This window comes from Branchiostoma belcheri, unplaced genomic scaffold, assembly GCF_001625305.1.
Source record: "Branchiostoma belcheri isolate BF01 breed outbred unplaced genomic scaffold, Haploidv18h27 scaffold229, whole genome shotgun sequence".
In the NCBI taxonomy this organism is placed as follows: Eukaryota; Metazoa; Chordata; class Leptocardii; order Amphioxiformes; family Branchiostomatidae; genus Branchiostoma; species Branchiostoma belcheri.
Window position 1 is genome coordinate 26,910 of NW_017803813.1, and position 22,236 is coordinate 49,145.

The window sequence follows — 22,236 nt, forward strand, 5'->3', positions numbered from 1 at the left end:
AAAAATATGCCTAGTTTCCTTACGACACGTAATTCTGCAGTCATGGTCGCCACTGTACACGGGACGAGATCGGGAGGAACACACAAGTCTTTACTTATCATTCCTACAGGCGGCGCGAACTGCACTGACCGGTGGATAGTCTCTGTGAGATGTTGTTTAAATAGCCTCTACCAGGCTTCGGGAGGCGCATGGAAAGAGTAGAAATCGGCCAAATAGAGAGAGAGATAACATGCCAAGGGAGTTCAGGTCCGCTGGACAGTACAGTTTGCCGCTCCCGAGCTTCGGTATTTCTACTCTTTCCAGCCGCCTCCCGAAGCCTGGTAGAGGCTAGTTGTTGTTATGGTCAGAGCTTCGGGATGTCTACTCTTTCCAGCCGCCTCCCGAAGCCTGGTAGAGGCTAGTTGTTGTTATGGCCAGAGCTGCGGGATCTTTACTCTTTCCAGCCGCCTCCCGAAGCCTGGCAGAGGCTAGTAGTTGTTGTTATGGTCAGAAAGAGAGGCATCCCTTCTGAGGAATAAGCAGACTCTACAGCCCGACATCTTATCTCTCTCTATTTGTCCGATTTCTACTTTTTCTAGCCGCCTCCCGAAGCCCGGTAGAGGCTAGTAGTTGTTGTTGTGGTCAGACAGAGAGGCATCCTAGCTGTCTGAGGAATAAGCAGACTCCACGTACAGCCCGGTCCGGCAGCTAGAGCGCCGCTCGCCCCTCCCCGTCTGTCTCCCCAGCGGCTCCTCTCGCAGGAATATCGATGTCTATGTGGGAGCACCTTGTGAATATTAACTCTACTTTATCCGCGCCTGGCCGCTCCCGTATTAACGCCTTCGCCCTTTTGACAGGTTTTCGATGGATCGATCTCTGGCAATTTTTCGACGGACGGGCGACACAGTTCTGGAAGACGTCCAAAAAGGAAGATTCGTTAGGTAGCTTGGCTTGCCCCCTCTCTTCATTCTTCTAAAACCGATCATCTGCTGTACAATATTTAAAATTCTATACTCTGTAGAGAAGAAAAACAGTTACTTATCTAACGTGTGTAAGCGCGGATGGCTGGCTGCCGACGAGGAATGACATTGTTGTATTGGACTGCTAAATTTACAGCGTTTAAGACCTCCTCTGTACAATATTCTTCTTAAACCTCATTTGCATTTTTTTTGTCGCGGCTGCGGCGCTGGCCTCACTCCTGACAAAGATGGCGGCGGCGGTAAGAAACTAAATTCTCCTCCCAGCGAGCTAGTCCGAGCACAGGAATCTGCCCCGGCACCGTCCGAAAGTTCGTCTGTGTGAGCGGTGAGCTTGCTCGGTCGCCTGCCTGCTTGCTTGCTCGCGGGAGTCTCTTTGCACATTAAAATAATGAAATTATTGCCGTGCGTTTCATAACCGTTGACACATGGTCCTCCAAGTATAAATTAAACAAATTGCAATTTGCGGGATGAGGCGGAGGAGGGTTGTCGGGCGCGATGGCGCTGACCCCGCGGCAAGCTTGCCCCGCCGCCGATTCTTCATTCCTCTCGCACTTACGAAAATCGATGGAAGGGGAGTTGAAGTAACTGTAGCCGCACTGGAGGCATCGATCCACCATGCTGGAAGAAGGTAGGTACTCCACACGTCACTCAAGGTAGAACGAACGAACTCGCTCGCACGGTCTGCATGATGCAAGAAGCGTCGCGATTGGAGGAAGGTAGATGGCTTACGATTGGTGGAAGACGTGGTGGTGGGTGCGTTATGGCAGCGACGACGCATGCGTGGTATTGCTGTATCACGAAATTCTGCTTGGACGATATCTACGTAGTTATATATACTTTGGAAGAGCGAAATTGTACATTTGTCCCCAAGAGCAGCAGATTCCACTCTTTTCTACACGGGTCTTGTTGGTTTCTCGAAGTTGTTGTTTCTGTCTGTTTTTTTTACACAAAAGGAAGAACATAGTCAGGTACTAGACATATAGTCTGGTTGGCCCGTAAGGTACAGTTCCCCACGTTATTTATACGTATATGTAGCGGCATTACATCCAGCCCAAATGTCTCATCAGTCTTCGGCGGCTTCGGTTTAGAAATTTAAGAAGTTGTTGTTAATGGCCTACTTATTGTCCCTTCTCGGGGAGAACGTCTTCAAATCCTCAAGTTGGTATCTTGTTGGTTTTTGTGTCTTTTTTTCCTTTTTTTCTCGTAATAATCATCATCATCATTATTATTAATATCATCACAGAGACTCCGTTGGAATAAGACTGCGGACGGGATTGTTCCTAATATGGCACAATTGTCGTGCGGTCATGATTTTTCCTTACGCACCAGCTGCTTTCTCAGTCGCTGTCCGGCTACGCGTATGGTTTCTGCAGGATCACCAGGTAGATCAGCCAGTACACCATGTTGAAGACGAGAAAAGTGATTGGGAAAGCAGTCCGCGAAATGTAGTCGACCTTCTTTGCGTAGTTGTGGAACCTGGTTTTGTTCATCTCCTCCTTGGCCTTGTCTCTCTCCGCCTGGGCCGGATTCGGCTGCAGGATGGCCACTGCAGGGGAGCCGTCCTGAAGTACAAACAACAAATAAATAAACAAACAAACAAACAAATCATGTGAAACGAAACATTTATTCGGGGATCGACTTTAAACCAACAAACGGTAAAATTTACCGGAAAATTTACCGAATTTTCCGGCCGCGTAAAGAGATATTTTTAAGACGAGCGACCTATCATCTGGGAAAGATCAAAGGTCAACGATGATGGGGGGCGATACAGACTCCCACGCACCTTTGACCCATCCCTAGAGTCTAAGGATTACATCTATTCCTCTATGCTACTTTACATTGGTCACAACGCATTACTTGTAAAGAGTTTCAGTTCGGTTCAGTTCATTCATTTTATTAAGGTGACACCATGAAGTGCCTCAACAAGCTCCTGTCTCTAATGGCAGAGCACAGTGTATCGCCTTCTATTCTCTTCGATCACCTTCGAGAGATAAGTCTTCTTTTCCATAAACCTTTCAAGATACATTCATCGTGGCGACCGGCTTGGTCCAGAAACGGTTTCTGGTCTACAGCACAGGGCGGTATAACTAACTTCTCTGTGTTCTGTTCCTACGATAGACCTACGGAAGAAAGTATGGCTAGTTTGTCCCTACATTGTACCTACACTATACAAACAGAAGAAGGTATAACTAACTTGTTTTAGCCCCACCTTGGAGTTCCTTCGCTGCTGGAGATCGACGTCGGCGGCGTGATTTTCGTGCGGCCCGCCTCTGTGCATGGTGAACGCAGCGAAAGGCGAGAAGCGATGCTCCTTCCTGCCATCTTCGTCCTACACAAACATGAAAACAAGAAAAAAAAGTAGATTTGTTTTATATTCCAACATTTCATGACCAAACATGGCGACGGCACACTCAAGTTATATCAACTTATTTTATGCCGCCACCAACACAGAGTACAAATACAGGACAGGACAATACTCATTTACACCTGCGTGAAGTGAGGAAATTCGTGTAAAGTGCCTTTCCCAAGGGCACAAGATCGGAGGCATGTCAGGACTCGAACCCGGGACCTCTTGGTTCCGAGTCGAGCACTCTGCCGCTACGCCACACGACCCTATTCAGACATAATTCCCTGTGGCAATCTCTCGAGATCTTTATTTGCAATCAGATACAGATTCATGTACAGATACATATTAATGCACAGATTCATGTACAGATATACAGATTTTCCTAGTATAAACCTTCAAGATCCAGATTAGATTATAATGTACGTCCTAGTAGTTCCTAAGACTTTTACGTTCTTCCTTTATCATTAAATCCTATGTACTATGTTACTCAGTATGAATACATGTGGTACAAATGTATCATCATACTCCGATGTATGCATTTAGCCCTTTGAGCATGACCATGCAAATAAAGATTTAATATAAAACTCTATCACTCCATACAAACCAAGGTGTGGGTGTAACAGGCGATAGATATATTCGTCAACACGCACAGGGATCATCCGCATGTAAACAAACATTAACAATCTCACGGAAAAACAAGGGCAGGTGGAATAGGAGGTCCCCAAGGAAGAGTTGGTCCCAAAACAAATACGACATGGATGGAATAAATAAGATACCGAGGGGAACAGACATGGAAACAGATGTCAGTGAATTGGGCGATATGAAAATACGAGTGAAGTGGTGGTTTTAGGAAGACAGTTAGGAAGCCAGTTCCCAAAAATTAAGTGATTGGCTTAACACACACACACACACACACACACACACACACACACACACACACACACACACATATATATTAGATACGAGTAAGAACCATTTCACCATTTTACCTTTACGTACGTTGGTTTGTGACAGTAACATCTGGGTCTACCTGTCATTTATGAAATTTGCCTTCATAACATTTTGATCAGTCAATTAACTTCAAGTTTGAAATCAACAATAATTTGCATATCATACGCTTCCAGAAAGTTTATTTACAAACAATGAGAGAAAGTAACGACCACGTCAACCTTTGTAGTGTGACAGATTTACTGTCTTTACGTAAAGAAAACTTTCACTGTACACAATTTACAGGACCAATAAAGATCCCCTGAGCAGCGTTTTACGACGCCGTAAAGCGTATCAGGGGGAATAAATGACAAGAGATGCAGTGTTACCGCGTTTAAAGCGCTTTTATATCACTTCTCGCGCTTCATTTCATCCAGTAATGACGTGGAAGAGCTATGCATACATTAGTACACTATCAGTGGTTGTTAAGAGTTATGTATACATTATGATAGAGGCTACGCATACATTAGGACAGGAGCTATGCCTACATTAGTACAGTACCGGAGGTTGTCAGGAATTATGCATACGTTAGGACAGGAGCTATGCATACATTAGGATAGTACCGGTGGTTGGCAGGAGCTATGTATGCATTAGGACAGTTCCTCAGTTGTCATTAGCTTTTTGAGTATGTTTGTAGATGTGTGTGTATTTGTGTACGTACATGCAGCGCCCTCAGAAGTCTGCAAGTGACGCTAACAGCAATGCCCCCTTGCCCCACGCCGTTGCCATCCTGTGAAGCCTGGATGTCAGTCTAACTACTGCGACTGTCGCGTCACGTCAGCACTGTCATATATAAGCCCGCGGGCCAGTCGACTGGTCAATTCAGTGGCTATTTTGCTTTTCCTATGACGCCTGGATGCTAGTCTAAAAGCAGTGAGTGCTAAGGTCGTTGTTGTCCTACGAAGCCTGGATTTAAGTCTAACGGCTGTGGCTGTCGCGTCACGGCCTTTTTGTCCTAAGAAGCCAGCAGGCGAGTCTAACAGCGCTGCTAAGACTACCCTATGAAGCTTGGATGCGAGCCTAACGGCAGTGGCTATTTGTCCTATGACGCCTGGATGCGAGCCTAACGGCAGTGGCTATTTGTCCTATGACGCCTGGATGCGAGCCTAACGGCAGTGGCTGTCGCGTCACGTCACCGCTATCCTAAGAAGCCAGCAGGTGGGTCACACAGCTCTGCTAAGACTAGCCTATGAAGCCTGAAAGCGAGCCTAACAGCAGCAGCTGTCACGTCACGCTGTGGCTTTCCTATGGGGTCTGGATGCGAGTCTAAAAGGGGTGGCTGTGGCTTTCCCCAGAATCCTAGATGCGAGTCTAACAGCAGTGGCTGACGCGTCCCGCCCTGGCCGTCCTATGAGGCCTGGATGCGAGCCTAACAGCAGTGGCTATTTGTCCTATGACGCCTAGATGCCAGTCTAACGGCAGTGGCTGTCGCGTCACGCCTCGGCTATCCTATGAAGCCTGAATGCGAGCCTAACAGCACGCCCTGGCCGTCCTATGATGCCTGGATGCCCGTCTAACAGCAATGGCTGTCGCGTCACGCAGAGGTTGTTGAAAAACGACCCCGGTAAAGCAGGCGTGTGACAAAGACTGATAACGTCAACGCTGGAAGCCATTAGCATGATCAAGACTCTTATTTCTCCCAACCCTGACCACGGGCCAACAATTTGTTATCTGATACGCCATCGTTTCTTCCCTCGGTTTTAATCTCCGACGTCAAATTAAATTCCGGGAGTCCTAACAAGGCATCCTGGCCCTAATCGAGTTCTGTTGTAATATAAGAGTTGTGCCCTGACTGTAATTCGTGGCCCAACTCCAGAACGAAAAACTATTTTTACGGCGCATTGATTTAATGGAAGGGACCGTGTGATCAGATTGGACCGGGAGAAATGCGGCTGGGGGTTACTCCGGGTCATCTGGTTCGGTCCGTAATCGGGATAATATATGTCTTCTTTTAACCACAATTACAAAATTTCCTACCCGATGATCGTGTAAGTGAATATAACTGAGGTATGGATATAACTTACACCCGGTTAGGTACTGCGAAATGCCTGAGGTTTTCAGTCAGGTTAGAGCACACGCCATTCCGTGGGTAAGCTATCTTTCACCGATCAACAACACATGATTGGCTTTTAATTTGATTGGATTCAGAAACCACTCCAAAAAGGCTTTCAAAGAATCGCCGGGTTTGATGATAAAGGGGGAATCATTGCTGGATTTGTCGTGTTTCTGACAAATAGATTGCAGAAGAAACCTTCCTTTACACTGTGGTGTTTTTTTATCGCTAACATAATCACCAGAATGACAAGGCTACAAGTTAACTAGATATTACAGCTTTCCATGTTTATTCGAATTCCAAGTGAACACTGTAGAATTCGAGTTGCTCTTCTTAAACGAATTAATTTTTGTGTTAATTTTGATGTTTTTATTGCACATTTTCCATATAGCAAAGTTCGTCAGGGTTAATGTGGTGCTTTTATTTGCTTCTTAGCAACTGTTGCCTGTGTTACAGGCCATATTATACCCCTGGCCGGAATGTACACGGGAGTGTATTCTGACCAGGGGTACGTTCTGGCCCGTAACACCGAGTGATAACACCTGCGGCCACGTACGTAACTCCTCCCCCCCCCCGTATAACTCCATCAGCGAGGACTGCATATTGTATCATCGTGACATGACGTCGATCAATACCGAGTCTGATCCTGAGTCCGTTAGAGTAAATGAAATCCGAACAACCGCAAGGCCATGTCGCGATGAAGGGTAGATGAAGATGCACTGATGTAAAGGACAATATAAGACTACGTGATGTATGGATGTTTCAAGAGACTTCCATCTAGCGATAAACAATGCCAGAAATATCGAAATCTGTCTTGTAATACAACAGCTAGCAAGGCCGCGCGCGTTCTCATGGCCACATCGCGAGTAACTTAGTCAAAACTTTAGGTGAGTAACTTTGGCCTTACTGTCTGGTGTCAGGTTTGACAGGTTTGTAGAGGTGATAGTCACCTGTTATGTCAATCTTTCTACAAATGTTGGAAATCCTACCTCAAAGAAAAACAAATCGTTGTTCAAAGCAAAAAAAAGTTTGCGGATTGACTGTTCAACTGTCCTACTGCAGCCTTTCTCACAATCCAATTAACCATTCCGGTAATGTCAGAATTTGGTAACTGATAACCTTTTCCTTTGCAGAAAAAATTACAAAGGCAGTAGATTGAATAAAACAGCGTGCTTGAAAAAGACACATATGTAGAAAAAAAGACCTCGACAGCTTATGAATATGTTTGCTCCAAATTATTTCAGGAAAGAAAAAAAATGATAATGTTCTGGATATTATGTTTATGTGTATTCTTGTAGTTAGGCATTGAATAGAAAAAGTCCAAGTAGTCAGCTTCCATGGACGCCGGTATCCTGATGTAAAACGGGGTCCACTTGCTACTTATTTGTTGGACTTGAGACTTGAGACGGGCTTAGATGTTCCTGACAGGCGTATCCCACCAGGAGTTCGCACCGTTGCATGGGAACGAAAGGAGCTGATTTCTCCTGAACAGTCGCTAAATTACCCCTGATCCCCCCTGACGAAGCCTGAACACGGCCCGGTGTGGAGCCAAATCCTTTTGCTGCCACATACGTGAGAGGTCAGGTGTTTATGGCTAGGGTTAGGGTTGGTATTAGAGTTTAGGGTTAGGGTTAGGGTTAGAGTTTGGATCATTGTCCAGGGCTAGGGTTAGACTAACGATTGGGGTTAGGTTAGGTTAGGTTTAGTCTCCCACATCACGACTAATCCCCTCCCACCCATGTCTCAGGTATATTGGAAACCCCCAAGTAGTGTCGGAGTCATGTATTTGGCAGGATCATGTATCTGGCTTGACACGCCCGCGAGTTGCCAAGGACACGCGCCGGTATTGAACTTGTAAAGACTCCACAAAGGGCGCGAATTGGTGGGGGAATTGGGGCTCGTGCGCAGGCGCCGCCAAGTCTCGCCCAGGTACCCCGGATGCGCCCCGCTGCCTGCATACAAATGGTGGCCAAACGGCCGCGCCATTGGAGTTTCTGGGTTCTTGGAATTTTGCAGTGAGTTGGTCATACATCCTCCAATATTTCCAATATTACGAGGATGCGAGAGGAGGTCGAATGTACTAGAGTATACTAGAAGTTCATATATACACGTTTTTGTGTATGACTGTCAACATGTGACCTGTATTTAGCCAAGTTGTCCAATAAAATGTACAATAAAGGTCATCATTTATTTATCTAGGCATTCATTCTTTCAGCTGCATTCATTGAAACGAATTGTTTCAGTTCTACAGATGGGCGAAATAAACCTTGTACCTTAGTAAAAAAATAAACAGATCGTACCCATATCATACTTTCTTGCAGCCACCAAAACGATCTGCTTGGAGGTTACTTTCTATTCACAAATTAGAAAAAAAATGAAGCCAAGAACCAAGAAATCGCATTGCTGTTGCCTGGCCAGTCCCGGCATCAGACAGAGCTATTGGAGCGGCATCTCGGCACATTCTGCATCCACCACACGAGTTTTTGTTGGGCTTTCTATTTTGTACTGGTATGTTTTTTTTCGATGTAGCCTTCTGGTGGCGTATCGGGAACAGCACTGCCAATGATGCTGTCTTGTCCATTTTATACTCTCTTGCAGCCACCAGCCTGCTTGGAAATTACTTTTTCTTTCATAAATTAGAAAAAAATGAAGCCACGAACCAAGAAATCGCATACGCTATTGCAGCCACTAAAACGATCTGCTTGAAGTTAACTTTTAATTCACAAATTCACAAACCAGTAAATCGCATTGCCGTTGCCTGGCCAGTCCCGGCATCAGACAGAGCTGTTGGGGCGGCATACCGACACATTCCGCATGCACCGCACGAGCCGCCTGCGTGTTCCGCAGACGCGAGCTCCTTCTCGCCTGGTTCTCCCGGCCTCCTGGCATCGAGCGGGGGCGAGTCCAGCATACATGTACATGTAGGAGACGCGCGGATTCTAACGCTGCATGTATTAATAGCAGCGCAGGCGAATGCCATTCTGAATTCTTTGAAGACAGGATAATTGTGTCTAGTGTCTATTACAAATTGGCAAGGTAATCTGGAATCTGTTGAAGGCTGCAAGGGCTTACCTCTTATATTCTCAACAACGAAGTATTTAGTACATGTATCTATTTATCATACAAAGGCGAGAAAATTCTGAATTCGTTGAAGGCAAGAAATTTATGATTTTTGAAGGGAAGAGTTGTTTTTTTCATGCAAGTGAGTACGCGCAGTTTTCTCTCAGAATACATGTAGCATCGAATGGATGGCATCTCTATAAAGATTTTAACTGTCACAAACCCGTAACACTGCTCTATGGGAAAAAACATATCCTGCCAGATGCCGTCTGTGTACGCCGGCAAGGCTCCAGGCAATATGCAATGAATCGTGGGACTTCGGAGACAGTTACATCTGTGCCTGTGGATGTGTATTTTCGGGCATCGCCGACTTTGTTGTTGAGAATATAATAGATAAGCTCTTTCCGCCTTCAACAGATTCCAGAATTTTATTACCTTGCCAATTTATAATTGGATATGTCGTATCATCATACAGAAGGCCTTATTGATGTACTTGCATCTGACAACCTCTTGTGTCTGCTGAAGTTTTCATGGTTTGCTTATAAGGTTTTAGAGGCGGGGATTGAAGCTACAGTTTCATTACAGTTGTTTTGATCAGCCGCCCCCCTCCCCCAGAGACCTTCCATCACGTTGCGTAACAAGTGTTTAATACCAGGACGCGGAATTCGGAAGCGTAATCAGCGAGCCCGCGCCGTATCAGCACAGGAAGGTAATAACGCCTTCCTAATACACGGCGGGCCTGAACAGCCCAGACACTGCTCCTCTAATCAGCCAGCGCTGTTTGTATCACAGCCCTTCTAACTCCGTCTCTCCTCTCTTTTCCCGCATACGTATTGACAGGCGCTGCGTATCTATCTCTCTCTGGCGTACGACTCATCCTAGATTGCGAGGGTTCTCCCTCGGCTCTTTCCTTGTCAGCGGGCACGAACAGCCTAGACACTGCTCCTCTAATCAGGCTGCGCTGTTTGTATCAGAGCCCTTCTACATGTAACTCCGTCTCTCCCCTCTTTCCCCGCATACGTATTGACAAGTACCCCGTATCTCTCTCTCTCTCTGGCGCGCGTCTCATCCCAGATTGCGCCGCGATCCCCGAGTTTCTCCCTCGGCTCTCCCCTTGTCAGGCACCAGGCCGTGACTTAAGTGCGGGCCCGAGTGACTCCCTGCATTGATCTGGTCCGGAGGTTAGATGGAGCCGCAGGTAAGCGGCACCGCGGCGCGGACAGGGACCAACAGGGAGCGCAGCCTGAGCCTAATCCTAATCTCCATGCAGATGCGGGGCCCAGGCTTGTTTGGGGCTTCCCACCAGCTCCGCCTGATCCTAATCTACGGGCTGTAATCCTAATCTACAACGTGTAGTCCTAATCTCCAAGCTCTAGTCCTAATCTCTCACGAGTCAAAACCTGATAATTCATCACTTCCTGTGGATTGGAAATTACCAATTAAAGTTATCCAATGCAATTTCAGCAAAACAAAACTATTCTGAACGAGGAAAACTGTTCTATGTAGAGGTTTCCTGCTATTTTGTAGGTAGCGCATTGTCGTCATCATGTCATTCCTGAAGCGTTTGAAGCAGCCATGGAACAAGCTACGTGAGGCGTCTCTTTTTATTTTGGGGTACTACCCATAAGTAGCTAAGACCAGTCTGGTACAACCCAGGCAACCTTTCTGCATCAACAACATTGCATTGCTGCCTCACAAATATCAATATTCCCCACCTACTGACCCTATTTTTTTCAGAACTGAAACAGGAAACACAAAATTTTTCTAGGCCCCAGTAACATATAACAGGTGCTAACTGTACACAGTGTGAGTCAGAGAGGAGGAGACCTGACCTGTTGTAGGACGATGATAAGGCGGTAGAGCTGCGCTCAAATTACTGCGGCGTTAAGATAGAAACGATATCATGACCAGGCGTGATTACTTGTCATTACAGGACCGCTCAGACCGGTTCTGTCTGACAATAACAATTCATAGAAGCTTCTCAGCACAGGTCGGGGTGATTCAATACCGTGTGAATGGGGGTGTGAGGGTGGGCGGTGCTGTCACAAAAATATAACATTAACATTAAAAGGTGTGTGTTTCCCGTCTCTTCAACATAGTTTGTTGTGTTTGCTTTTTAGTAAATTGCATCTAATGGTCTACTCTCTTAACTGAGGGCCTTTCTAGTGTTCTTGTTGTTATTATTTGCCTGAGATATATGGGTAGTTTGTTGCTGAAGTTATTACGTTAGAGGTCAAATTGGTATATTTATAGCATGTTTTGCATGTGAATAGTTAGCAATTTTACATTTTGTTTTACCTTGAGTATGTATTTTGTATGTTGTGGGGGAGACAGCTAGCAGAGGTCAATAATCATATATTCTGTTTCCACTTCCATTTTGTAAATGACAAAGTTTGATACTTTGGAACAGTATATAAACACACGCACGCACGTACACACACGCACGCACACACACACACACACACACACACACACACACACACACACACACACACACACACACACACACACACAAACGCGAACGCACGCATACGCTACCGAAGAAAATGATATAACATTGTTGTTGATAACGTAAAATGTATGACTCGATGTAAATATCAATGTAAAGTTGTAACCCAGTTTTCTATTGACTGTGTGTAAAACGTATTGCTTGTTTCCTGTTCCTGTTTTATGCAGTAAGTTCAAACTGTAATTTCCAACACAGAGCATCGACTTTATATATACCCAAATTTTCGACTGCACAACGGCCAGGCTTGGTCAAGGAAAGCCGAAGACTTGACAAGGACTGGTAGCCTGGGTGCCATCCTATTTGTATGCCGGGGCTCCCATACTCCCCCCAAGAAATATTTCTTAGGGGGGAGTATGGGAGCCCCGGCATACAAATAGGATGGTACCCAGGCTAAAGGACTAGAGTTGTACAGTCAAAAATTTGGGTCCAGTTCTTTGTGTTGGAAGTTTCATTTTAAACTTACCACATACTGACGTCTACCAACGCAGATGAACTTTCGAGATAAGAATGTTTGTTTAAGTGCACTGTGAACTATGTATAACACCTTTAGTGCACTATGCACCAAGTAACATCTAGCGTCAGTGCACAGTAAACCAGTCAGAATTGCCCTGATGAAGATGACAGACGGTCACCGAAACGTCGGCTCGTGAAAAAAATAAATGGTTGCTTTAAAAGAATGTTTGTTGTTGTTTCTGACCTTAGGTAGTGATGACGTAGTCCCCGAGCTCTGAGCTGTCATGGTGAGCACGGTGGTGATGCCAAGCCCCACCCGCGCCGGGGCGGCCTCCATGTTGATCCAGAAGGACACCCAGGAGAGAATGACGTACAGAAGACTGGGAATGTACGTCTGAATCAGGTAATAGCCCATTTGTCGCGCCAGGTTGAACGTGGCTTGTATACAGGTGTAGGAACCTGGGGGAGATAAGAATATCTTGTGACTGTCAAGTAGCAGTTTAGGTTACACTTGTTTTCTTCAAGAATGTCTTTTCATTTATCTAGGTATACCAGAAAACAGGTCACTTACATAAGTGTGATCTACTGGTAGAATGTATAGAAATGAAGGGGAAAGAATATATTGGATACCAACTTGTATACAGGTGTAGGAACCAGGGGGAGATAAGAATATATCTTGTGACCGTGTTGAGGTTACAGTATTTTTTTTCTAATCAAACATTTATTACAAGACATGGCAACGGTACAGTCAAGTATTTTCAACTTATATTTATGCTTTAGTAAAATAAGGAAAGTTGTGTAAAGTGCCTTTTCCCAGGGCACAAGATCTGTGGCATGGCAGGATTCGAACTCGGGACCACTTGATTCCGTGCCGAACGCTACGACACACGACCCCAGGTTACGGTTTCTCTGGCTTTCATTTATCCAGGTATCCATCTAATGGTAGAATATATAGGAATGAAGTGGAAAGAATATATTGGATGCCAATTGTTGACATCACGAGTCCATCGGGTCACGTGTTTCACGTGGTCATTCGACCCTGACGAAGGCCGCACTACGGGCGGCTGCGTTGCGTTTGGGGAATATTTGCATAAAAGTTCACACAATTGCATTAAGGCCCATGGTGTCCCATACATGTTGTTTTGACTCACCTGTGCTGTAGACTTTAGAACATGTTGTTTTGACTCACCTGTGCTGTAGACTTTAGAACATGTTGTTTTGACTCACCTGTGCTGTAGACTTTAGTACATGTTGTTTTGACTCACCTGTGCTGTAGACTTTAGTACATGTTGTTTTGACTCACCTGTGCTGTAGACTTTAGAACATGTTGTTTTGACTCACCTGTGCTGTAGACCTTTGTACATGTTGTGTTTTGATGCCGTCTATGACGAACTGCGGTAACTCGACGTCATCCGACAGCTGGACTGAGTCATTTGCTGCCCAGGTAAACATCAAGTCTTTTGTCGTGTAACCAACTGCAAATGACAAGCGTTGTCCCTTTAAATCAAGTTGGCTATCGCAGTAGGGTATCACGTAATCTCCAAGCAGATCTTTCGGTGGCAAGACAGGATATAGGACGGCCAATTGTGATACGGTCTTTTGCCACCCAACCGAAAGATCTGCTTGGAGATTAGGCATCACGTATACAACATCAGCTTACTGGCAGCCAAACTCTAAAAATAGAATAGATATGGCGTTTCTTGTAATCACTAATTTGGATTGTAGAAAAATGTGGTGAACCATACACTATGCCAGATGGCATGGTTTAGAAAGTACCTAAGGGCATAGTTATAGATCAAAGTTAATATCTAGTGAAGACCCACAAAGATCCTGCCAAATAGAGTAGATTTACCAAAAAGGCCAGCTATACTTTTCGTACGGATGGGGGGGGGGGGCACATGTATCATGAGGGTATTCAGGGGTAATCAGAACATTTCCACTGTGTCATGCAGTCGCTGCGGGGTCTTGACCCAAAGTTATGCTGCAGATAAAAATTCGAATTGAGAACTGTAGTATCTCAATACAATGGATGCAGCTGGTTACGACTCTATTCATAAGACAGATTTTGTTATTGTTTTTCCCTCTAGCCCACTGGAAACACACACGCAAACACCATACTGGCATTGTTACTGATTCAGAAACTGCATATGCAAGAATACACATATATGTATATACAGATACCCTTACCTTCGTACCTGGTGTATAGAAATACCATTCTTAAAGCTGCTTTCTTTTCAGATTCGTTGTACAACCCGGATCGGGATGATTTTTTTTAAGGGAGGGGGTTGTTGGAAAAATTACTAACTGTAATGGTTCAGTCTTTATTATAATTTGCGTCGAAAGGGTCTTAGAACCCTGTGGGCAGAACACATTGAAATTCTGTCAAGTTGTTTCCAAGGGGACCAAGCTAGTACAGAAAGAACAAAAATCATCAAAATCATTTGATTGAAGGGCACTTGTGTTGATAATGTATGCCAATCAAATCAGACCACTGTTGATATCATTGTTAAGTAAGCGTAAGTTTAATAAAATCTTAACTGGTGATGATGTGGTATCATTGGATGATGCGGAAAACATTTCGTGTGGGTATTGGCATCGTCATAGCTTAACTAGAAAAGATACACTAAGATCTTTGAGGAAAATAAATAATCTCAGAAGATATCAGTGGGTTACATGTCAATCGGAATGTACCCTAAATTGTGTACTCTAAATTGCTGACAATTATGTCATCTTTTAATGGGATAAAAATCTCATTGACAACGACGTCAACGTCGTGGCTTCATTAGAAAAGGAAAACCTCGAGGTTCTTAGAGGAAAAGAAATAATCTGAGAGAAGAAGCGTGGTTCTGAAGAGAGAGGGAGGGGAGATAGTGCTGTGCTGTGCCGTCCTGAGAAAGGCAGGCCAGTATGTACACACACGTCATGCGCCACGTCACTCGTACGTCACAGGGCATCCTCAGGCTCGAGCGTGCTGGTATTGCTGACAAAGTAGTATGGAAAATTTAAAAAAAAACGATAAAATGATAACTGAAAATATAACGCATGTGAGCAAACCATAGAGAACTAGGAGAGGCTGTAAAAAGTGCGCAGTTTTTACAGTGCAGATGGTGCGTGCGGTCAGGAGGTTCTTGGCAGAATGTGCAACTGGGCCTTGTCACAACACGTTCCAAAAGGGTGTGCATTTGCAGGAAAGATGAAAAAAAAGTTGCAAATGTTTCAGAAGAACGAAATGGTAGAAAAACAAAAGTAACGAAACACCAAGGAACGTCCAAGCACTTTACGGAGGAGGCTAGTTCGAGTTAAAGATGAAATGCCACGAGCGTAATAAGCTCTCCAGTTTCTTACGTACTTCTTGTCACCCTGCTGTAACGAGCTCCACAAGAAGTCCACATTGTATTTTTGTAATATTTTAAAACGTTTTGTTAAAACTTGTGCCAAGCCATGGATCTCATTGTGACGTTGATATCTTTTTTTCATTTCAATGATAACACGAAGACGTATTTCAAGTGAGTAACTTAAAGGTAGATTGTCTGGCTTGACAATTTTGTCGATTTGGTTTTTGTGACGGTCACTTTTATGCACAGTTGCGATGGTTGGTTCTGTGTGATTCCTTCGGCCAAATTTAATCTCAAAACGTTGATGATTTGATTGTTTAATAGCTGTGTCCCGAAAGACTATCCGTGGCACTTCATCCGTATTGTCTACTTACAACTCTCTAGCTGCATGTTGCATTGTTGATGGTCCATAGGAAACCTTTGAAGCAGCATGGGACATGACAGCTTCAGTGTTAACCTGTGTGGGAAGTTGTCGTGTTGTTTTAAATACCTGGATTGGATAAGACGCTAAGTCTGGGTAAGTGCGTATCACACCAACTTACAGCTTTCTAACTCCATCTTGCACATTTGATAATCCATGGGGAACCTTTGAAGCTGCATTGGGCATGATAGCGTCAACGTTAACCTGTGGGGAGACAGGCAACCGTGTGGGAAAAAACGGCATTGGAGAGTCTTCGTTGCGATTGATGGACATCATATTGTGGCATTTAGATAATTAATTGGTATCTTTGATAATTAATTGGCATCTTTTAAATATGTATTGCATCTTTTAAATATGTATTGTCACCTGTTCGCCGTTTGCAAACTTTTAGAACGATTGTATATGTAAACTTGTGGAAATTTGTATATGTACACGTGAAGTTGCAATTCAGCTCACGAGCTGCGATGAGTTTGTATCGAATAATAAACCATTCTATATTGTGGGTCCCTACCTCTGGTAGATCAAAGGAGGCCGAACAGGTGAACTAAGAATAAGTATAATGGTTCCGTCTAATGGAGTACATTGGTTTTAAATGTATTCAAATTTAGACAACAGTCAAATGTTGTAATGTTTATCGATGAAGAGTGGCCCATGCAAAAAAAAGGTTGTTTTGTAGTGTACTTTTGCATGACTTTTGTTGATTTTCTGCACGATTTGTATTTGGTAGAAGTTCTTTTTTTTTGTATTCGAGTTGCCGTCAAGTCATATGCATCAATCGCAAGAAGACCCTGTAATGCCTGAGAGATAGAAGAACAGTCATGGTGAAGAGGAGACACGACAGCAACGACAACGACAACGATGGCAACAGAACGTGAGGCAGGATACGGATGATGAGGAAAGAAAGAAAAAAAGAAGTTGACTGAAGGCCGGTATTTATGCAGCAGCATGCGGCAGTCCAAACACATAGCAGCACATCCATTCTCATAGAAGCTGCAAGTCCTGATTCTTAAAGAGTCTCAAGATGCCGTCTTATGTAAAATACGTCTGTCTTAGATAAACAACTGATAGAAGCCTTAAAATTCGCATCAGAAAGAAGTAGATTAACTGTGTGTTACAGGTTATAATCTTTGGTGAAGTGGATGTTATTCAAATTACAGGAATATAAAGCGCATAAAAACATCGTAAAAATTCGGCAAGCAAGAAGCATTTTTGGTGACATTAGAATCGTATTGAGACATTTCAATATCAGATCTCAAAAAACAAAACAAATAACAAAACCTACATCATTTCATAGCCTGGTTACCAAACCTATTATAGCTCCCTAGTCCTACATCCTCTCTGCATCCTCTGTATTTGCGGAGAGGATGTAGGACTCGGGAGCTATAATAGGTTTGGTAACCAGGCTAATCATTTCAATCCCGGGTGGATTCCTGTATGAAAAAAAAGCTGTGATGTAAAAATATAGATCAAATTATAATTTGCATAAATTTGCATAATGTCGTACCTTAAACTGTAGAGAATGTAACCTTCCGGTGATACACGCAGGAGTCTGTTTTGTGTCGTGACCTCATGAAAGTTCGCTCCCTTTTCGTTAGCAAAAAACAAATCGGGGACCCAGATTTTAGACAGTAGACTGGGATCGAGACTGAGACTCTCGTTCCACATGTTGAACTGCAGCCGGCTGTCGCTCCACTGTTGCCGAAGGAAGATGTTGAGCTTGTAATCCTGGGGGGAAACAAACGTATACATCCAAGATTTTCATGAAAGTTTGAAGAGAAGACACGGAAGGAAAGGAAGAAAAAGAAACGTTCTCAACAAGCTTTTTTTTATTTTGTTGCTATTTCAAACGCTTCAAGTATGAAATGATGACAAAAATGTGTTACGAAATTACAGTTAATGTCAATATCAGACGGATATTATCATTCAGAATATTTCTTTTGTTCTGCCGCCCTGAAATTGCATTGCATGCTATCAATGTTCGTCGGGGGGGGGGGTATTGTGTTCCAATAGATCAGGCCACACCAGTTTCTTGGTTAACGGATTCGCCGCTTCATTTTTTTCTGATTTGCAAAAAAAAAAAAAAAAAATTAGAATCAACTGCAAAATGCTCATATTTTGCCCTAAACAGTTGAATACAGTCCTTTTCTTCGTAGTTGCTACAGGTATTCCATCTTTCAATGCAGTGGTATCATTAAAAGTTCAAAATGCTTTGTTTAAATTTTGAACCAGCCTGGCGTGTTGACTTCATGGCTCCTATCGTACCATTTTGGGCGATTATAGGATGCCTAGGCCTGTTTTTATTTTTTTAATTTTTTTTCGCCCGCCCGCTCCATTATTTTTCTAGAAAAATCCGTTAACCAAGAAATTAGATTGGTGTGGCCTCGGTTATAAATGATCATCGTAAGCACAACCTACCATGGTAGTCTCTGCTATCGCACCGAAGCTGTTGATGAATATGTTAATAGTCACGTTGACAGGTGGGCCTGGAGAGGGGAGAGTAGACATTCATTTATCAGTAACTAGCAAACGAGGATGCTATCGCATCCGGGACCGTGCCTATCCAGTTCTATACCTAGATGGGTTAGGGTTAGGATCAGGCACGGTTCTGGATAGTCTCAATTGTATCCAGACCCGTATACATATCAAGTTCTATACATAAATGGGTTAGGATTAGGATCAGGTACGGTTTTGGATAGTCTCAATTGTATCCGAACCCGTACATATCTAGTTCCATACATAAATGGGTTAGGATTAGGATCAGGTACGGTTCTGGATAGTCTCAATTGTATCCAGACCCGTACACATCAAGTTTAGCTTTGATGTATATGAAGAAGGTGAACATAGATTGTATCAGATTATAAAGATCTACTCTCTCTTTGTTGAAAAGTTTACATTCTATTACAGAATGTTTCTCATCTTCGATTCTTCCTAGATCACAGTACCGACATATTCGTTGTTGTAGGGGAGTATAATGGGTACTACCCTGCTGACACCATCTCGGCAGCTTGTTAGCCACGCACAGTACGGCTATACGCCGTGCATCAAGTATTAATGACGACCATAATTCAATTTCCACACGTTTGGTGGCAGTATGTAATGGATAGGACAAGATTGAACATTATGATAGGAATGTACCAGCGCGGCGGCTATTGGGGTGGGGAAGGTGGGCAAGGTTTGCTAGGGCCCTATTGTATCAATGTTCGTGCCTATCTAGTACTATGCCTGCATGGGTTAGGGTTAGGATCAGGCACGGTTTTGGATAGTCTCCGTGTGCACAAGAACGAAGATTTGCCCCGGGCACGGTCCTGGATACTCATGGCTATGGGGGGTGGGGGTGCAACAGGGCCGGTCGTATGTGCCGTTGTACGATTGCAAACTATAAAGACATTTTTGGGATAGTCGTGGATGTATTCTTAAAAAAAATAAGTTGTCATGTTACCAAAAAGTCTGCCTTGGATCATTGTCAGCTGTACGTAGGTTCTGATCTGTCACACTCACTCACTCGCTCACTCACTCACTCACTCACTCACTCACTCACTCATTCACTCACTCACTCACACACTCACTCACTCACTCACTCACACACTCACTCACTCACTCACCCACACACTCACTTAGTCACTCACTTACTCACTCACTCACTCACACACACACTCACTCACTCACTCACTCACACACACACACACTCACTCACTCACTCACTCACACACTCACTCACTCACTCACTCACTCACTCACTCACTCACACACTCACTCACTCACTCACTCACCACTCACTCACTCACTCACTCACTCACTCACACACTCACTCACTCACTCACTCATTCATTCATTCACTCACTCACTCACTCACTCACTCACTCACTCACACACTCACTCACTCACTCACTCATTCACTCACTCACTCACACACTCATTCACTCACTCACTCACACAATCACACACTCACTCACTCACTCACTCACTCACTCACTCACACACTCACTCACTCACACACTCACTCACTCACACACACACTCACTCATCACTCACTCACTCACTCACACTCACTCACTCACTCACTCACTCACTCACTCACTCACTCACTCATCACTGTCTACTTGAAACCATGCACTGCGACATCGCACGCCGGTGAATATGACCACGCCATTACCAGCGAGTTTTCCAGGCAACTTCGATTCTCACCCGGCTTACGCGGAGGCGCCGTACTGTCTACCTCGGACGGTAAATCGTCTTTGTTTATTGCATTTTACTCCATATGTGTTTTCATGGTGCCTGCGCGCGTCTATTATTGGCCCAAAGGCAGAGCTGGTGTCAATAGGAGCAAAAATGATGTATGATTGTGATTACAGTAAAGTTAAACGTACTCAAAAATTGACTGGCTTTCTACAGTCGTGTCAATACCGCCTTCACATGGCGACTGTGCGCCGATATGTCATGCTTTATTGCTGAGATAACATAGCAAAATCGAACTCCACCACTCAGTTATCCACCCGCGGTAAATGGCAACTTTGGCGGGATATCTGGATGCTAGATAAACGTTACTTAGGCAGATACCGCATCTATTTCGCTCTTCATTGAAGCGTCTCACGTGAAAATCAGCTTCATGCATGTAGTTTTCAATGGCCTAGACAATGTGTCATTCCCTTCGCTTACACATTCTGTGTATTACATGCTCCCTGTGCTCGGGATTTTAGACCCTCATTGGAATACGAGTACTGTTTTTCTTTTACTAGTCTACATTGTCACTCTACAATAATACTAAGAAGCCATGATAACATCATCATTACATTCATATTGTGAAAAGGCAAACATTTTTGGCATATCTTGGGCACAACATTGTGGATATGAATATGCTTCCCAACAATTGTTGGGAGCAGCAGGACAAGGATATTGATGATATGGTTAGGCATGACCCCAATCTTAGAAAGAAGGGCCTCTAGAGTCTAGACAGGATACTACCAACGACTACAGCCACTATCGTACCTTGATCCACGCCTATCTATAGTTCTATACCTAAATGGGTTATGGTTGTAGAATCACATATTGGCCTGGATAGTCTCCGCGTAATCCAAGAACCTACATTTGTCTTAGGTTCTCGAGTATCCATAACCGTGCCATATAGCACATGGGTCTGGATAAAGCACGGTTCTGAATATACAGCAGCCCCCATCCCCACTCTTCTGTACAGCTTGTACAGTGATGACAGATGTTTTCCTTCCAGCAGAATTCCCTCTCACCGCGGCTTTCCGCCACACCTCGTTAATACGGCAGAGATGGTTCCCGGGACCGGAGAAGGCAATGGGAGAGAAACAAGCCGTGCCAGCTTTAATGGCGCCAAACCGAATCTTTCCTACACTGAGATTCGCCATACTGTAGCTATAGTCGCCGTCAGAGTGAAGGCTGCAGTATGCAAACAAAACAGAACAAACAGGAGAAACTAGAGACCGGAATGACAAGCCATCAGTTGCTTCTGCACTTCCAGAAACGGTCCCGTACTAAAACTGTACATTCTGAGGTCTGAGCTAAGCTACTGTAGCAAAAAAGTAGCAACCGTAGATTATAAACGTCTTGTACAAGACCTGCCATCCTGATTTTGACATTATTTTACATCTTTGTTTCATTCTGGATGAAAAAAATCCTGTCTATTGTTAATACGGCAGAGATGGTTCCCGGGACCGGAGAAGGCAATGGGAGAGAAATAAGCCGTGCCAGCTTTAATGGCGCCAAACCGAATCTTTCCAACACTGAGATTCGCCTTACTGTAGCTAGTCGCCGTCAGAGTGAAGTCTGCAGTGTGCAAACACAACAGAACAAACAGGAGAAACTAGAGACCGGAATGACAAGCCATCAGTTGCTTCTGCACCTACAGAAACGGTCCCGAATTTACGGAAACTGTCGCCGTCAGTCTGCAGTATGCAAACACAATAAGGAGAACACTAGAGACCGAAACTAGACCGAAAGGACAGGCCATCAGTTGCTTCTGCACCTGCAGAACGGTCCCAAATGTACCAAAACTGTACATTCTGTGGTTTGAGCTAAGCTACCTGTTTTGTCTTAAGCTTGCAGTCTTTATCGAGAAATCTGACAATCGTCAAACTCTCTCTCTCTC

The 22,236-nt window shown here is 44.3% G+C and overlaps 1 pseudogene; it reads right to left on the reverse strand.

Annotated features, from left to right (window-relative positions):
- Positions 1 to 279: 279 nt before the first annotated feature.
- The window catches only part of LOC109470519, a 51,821-nt pseudogene continuing 29,864 nt past the window's right edge, over positions 280 to 22,236 (reverse strand).